At 43.8% G+C, this 4,686-nt stretch overlaps 1 non-coding gene across 1 annotated transcript; it reads left to right on the top strand.

The window, feature by feature from the left end:
- The first annotated feature begins 694 nt into the window (after positions 1–694).
- LOC116972650 lies at positions 695–886 on the top strand. The gene has a single exon (XR_004411848.1). It is a non-coding gene; the product is annotated as a U2 spliceosomal RNA (small nuclear RNA).
- Positions 887–4,686: the final 3,800 nt, after the last annotated feature.

Below are 4,686 nucleotides of genomic sequence, written 5' to 3'. Positions count from 1 at the left end.
GCAGTACCTCTACGTGTCCACCAGGGGCGTCTACCTCATGGTACTGGTGAAAGCTCGGGGCCTGCATGCCAAACCCGTAGCATTTTTAGGCCACGGCCCAGAGCAGGCCCCAGGGGAAAATGCGCCACCCCCCAACAAACATCGTCCCTACAAGAACAAGGAACCAGAAACCAAAGAAAACAACAATGAAGACAGATAAGTATGGTTCCTACCATCACATAAAGGTTAAGGGTTGTACTAACAAGGGGTGGATGAATCACGCCTGGTTAGGAAGCTATCACTCTTGGTAGTTATATACCAAAAAATAAATACAAGGGGAATAGAATTAATATCTTGCCACCAATTCAGCAAGCACCCCAAGTGGTCTACCCTCCCACGATGGTGAATGTCGCACCATCGTTGATAAACCACTTGAGTATTTCACCAGGTATACCCATTCATGGGATTTGTAACTACTACCATGGATCCAAGGATACTTTATGGTAGACATCGACCTTGAAGATGCACACTATTCAGTACCTTCTCATATAAGTTTCGGATATACCGCAATTACCTGGATGGAGTAACCATGATGAGCGTTGCGGCATTTAAGTCAAAGTTATCCAGAATCAACTAGCCCTGACACTTAGAAACATTCCATCATGGCATGTCTATATATTAATGACAAACTATCCTTGGATACAGCTTTAGCTGCATCGCTTCTCGGCCTTTTGGCTAAGATCAAGTGTAGTATCTGTTCTTATCAGTTTAATAATCTGATACGTCCCTTATCTAGGGACCATATATTAAATTGAATTTTGGAACAGGGAGATGGAATAGGGGCTTGCTCCGTCCACTCCACGCATCGACCCAGTATTGCAGTGCCTCTGGGAACGGTGCACAAAATATATATCCAGATATTTACGTTGACCATCCACAACGTTGTTATCTGGTATTCATTAAGACTATCAGTCATGGTGCATTAACCACCAATCAACTACGTGGCAAAATAATTGGGATATAGCAGCATTACCAGCTACTGAACTTTGTACCTTTCCTATGAGCTGAGATACTAGTGTTCAAAACTATCTCCATACCTGTAATATGGGGGCAAATGGATTAATCTGTAGTGTTATCATGGAATTTATCGGCAGGAAGGATTATGGTTGTACACTTCCACCTGTTTTGAGTAACATCTTATGTGTCCTGATGTGTTACTGAGCTTGTAATACTTAATGCCAATATGAATTGACTTAAACATGTTATATATTAACTTACTTAATTCTAGTGAAGCATTTGCTCAGTAATCCACCAAATTTGCATGTTCGTTTATAAGATAACAACATCAGTGGTGGCATATACCAAACCACTTGGGCGGAGAACATCGATATTAGGTGACAATTTATTAACAATTGGAAACCGTATGTCGTCAAACATGTTTGACCATCAGTAACTCACCTATCAGGTGAGCTAAATACTGTAAACATACATTTAAACCAAAAATATTTGCTGAAATCACTAAGCAATATGGACACCAGATATCGATTCCTTATATCCAATTAAATCACCACGTACTAACTTACGTCACATGAAACCAATCTCAAGGCAGCGGCAATGGAGACATTCCCGCATATTGAGGGGTGGGGGGAACCTAATCTCTATGTTTTCCTTTCCTTCTACCTCTTCAATAGGTACCACGGCTTCATCAGTCGGGTACTACGCAAATTACAGTGGACCAAATCCACAAGCATGGTTCCCAGTGATCCTCGACATGGTCATTAAAAGAATTGCAGAATTGGGAAGACCATTGCTGTGCTTGGATCAGCAGCACTATCAACCTGATGACAGTATTCCGTCACATATCCAAGGGAACATACCTGAGGAGCATCAAGAAATGGTACACTGTTTTCCAAAACAGGAATTACACATTCAACTATAACAAAAAACTGTACTGGAGCTCCTGGCAGGTCTTCACCACAATGAAGGACATGTTCTGTTAGCCTACTCAACTTGGGTACCGCTCACTGGTGATCAGATACAGGAGAGGTATATCAATCCATTCCCCAGAAATAGGTACACCCAAATTGGGATGTCAGTGAAATCCTGACATACCTTAGGGGATGATCACCAGCCAGGTCACTCACCCTGGAACAGCCTACCCTGAAGATGGACATGCTGGTGGCCTTACATCAACACAAAGAGCCAGCTCTCCCATCTACTGCGATGGGACAACATGGTTATAACACCAGATAGTGTCACATGCCCATTCAAGGGTTGGCCAAACAGAACAGACCAGGAACATCAGGTCCAGTCATGAAATTCCGGGCATACCCACCTGAACCACGTTTTATGTGTCATGACCCACTTAGAGATCGACACAATAAGGAATACCGAGGGAGAGGAAAAAGCCTTATGGGTCAGCCACAGGAAACCTCATGGTCGGGTGATGAGCTAAACTATCTCTAGTGGCTCAAGCAGGTACTGGGAGTTGCTGGAGTAAATACTAACGTGTATAAAATCTTATTCCACCAGGACAGCTTCCACGTCAGTAACTAAGAGGATGGACGAGCCTATGGACCACATCCTGGCTACTGCAGGGTGGTCTAGGGAGTATACGTTCCAAACTTTTATAACAAACCACTGACAGAACCTGTATCGTTTGCAGAAAAAGAATCTGCAAAAAATATATAATTTAAGCCCGGGGGAGCAATTGGTCTTGTTGTTGTTAATAACACCATTATTGTTTTTACAAACAGATTCATGGTTGATTACGATAACATACTTCCTCCCTCGAATGACTTCGGCAGCGAGTGAAGTATGAACTGTTACACGGTTTGAAATCACAGAGCTTTGAAGTCTTCACGTAGTCACTCACGTGACTCCGAAGTAAAATAGTAAGATTAAACGAGAACTTACCAGTTTGAAGTTTGATCTGTATTTTATGAGGAGTTACGATGAGGGATTACGTGCCCTCCGCTCCCACCCTCATTATATGGATCAAACTAATAAATTGATGTCTCCTTATCTTTACTATGTTTACTTCAAATAACTGTGTCTATCTGTGATTCCACACCGCTGCTTGGAAGTATGCCGCGCCTGCGCACTGAGCGGGTTCTTCACGTAATCCCTCATCGTAACTCCTCATAAAATACAGATCAAACTTCAAACTGGTAAGTTCTCGTTTAATCTTACTATTCTTCCAGGTGGAATAAGAATAGGTTTCAATTTGACACTGGCTTTATTGGGTGTGAAGAGGAAACATCTGTTTTCCCATCTTTGTGACTTCAGGAGGCTGAATTTGCACCCTTCCTGTGAAATTTAGCAGGATGGAGCCATAGGGCAAGATGTTAACAGGCCTACAGATGTGACAACTGAAGGTTTCTGTAGCAGCTGCAGCCTATATCGTTAATTTGTTATTTTTCCAATTAGCAGTCTTCTGACAATGTGTTTTCTATTGCACCTTGCAGAGCTCCCAGCATTTTTCGTTCAGTTTAGTTCAGGGATACAGTGCGGAAACAGGCCCTTTGGCCCACCGAGTCCGTGCCGACCAGCGATCACCGCACACTAAAGGGCCTGTCCCACTATACGGGTTTACCCAAGAGCTCTCCCGAGTTAAAAAAAAATCAAACTCGTGGTAAGTACGTAGAATGTACGTAGCGGGTACGTCGGAGCTCGGGACGTCTCTTAGCGGCTCGTAACGCTAACGGCAGGCACTCGGGACACGCGGTAAGCTCATGAAGTTTTTTCAACGTTGAAAAATGTCCACGAGAGCCCCGAGTACCTACGAGCGGCTATTACCGTAATTCTCCGAGTTCGATCAGGGGAAACTCGGGAGAACTCTTGAAACTGTGGGACAGGCCCTTAACACTATCCTACACACACTAGGGATAATTTACAGTTTTACCGAAGCCGCTTAATCTACTAACCTGTACGTCTTTGGAGTGTGGGAGGAAACTGGAGCACCCAGAGAAAACCCACGCAGGTCACGGGGAGAACGTACAAACTCCGTACAGACTACACCCGTGGTCAGGGTCGAACCCGGGTCTCTGGCGCTGTAAGGCAGCAACTCTACTGCTGCGCCACCGTGCCACCACATTTGTTTCAGAAATATCTTGATATGTATCTTGTGACCTGACAAATCTAGAAGTGATTTGTAGAATGTTCACAACAAGGAGATCCAAAAGACCTTACTTTCATTCTCCATAAACATTTCACGCTGCCTCGGCAAGGCCGCCAGCATTAATCAAGGACCAGTTTCACTCTGGCCACTCCCTCTTCTCCCATTCCCCATCAAGCAAGATGTACAGAAGTTCTTCAGCCTCAATGACAACAAGCTCATGAATATCTTCTTCATCAATGTCCAATTCTAGCTGTTTCCCAAGCACTAATATCTTGTTACTTACTATGTCATCAACAGCAGAATCTTTGTTAAAGCCTTTGAATGTGTTCGCATGATGTGATGCTAAAACACAAAACACAAGACACTGTATCCAAAAAACAATGACAACACAGTATACTGCAGAGTATCAGTTAACACATGTGATCGCGTGGCTGACTGGGACCTGCGGCTCGCTGCCGTTGCCCAGCATCACGAGAGAGTATCGTACCGCATATCGCAAGCCCGGGAAAAGATCAAAATTCAAAATTCGAAGTATGGTTTCTACTGAATGTGTATCGCTTTTGCACCATCGTAAAGTCAAAGCATCG

Source organism: Amblyraja radiata, chromosome 4 (assembly GCF_010909765.2).
Source record: "Amblyraja radiata isolate CabotCenter1 chromosome 4, sAmbRad1.1.pri, whole genome shotgun sequence".
In the NCBI taxonomy this organism is placed as follows: domain Eukaryota; kingdom Metazoa; phylum Chordata; class Chondrichthyes; order Rajiformes; family Rajidae; genus Amblyraja; species Amblyraja radiata.
The sequence above is the reverse complement of the archived record's forward strand: the minus strand, read 5'-3'. Positions and strand labels throughout refer to the sequence as shown.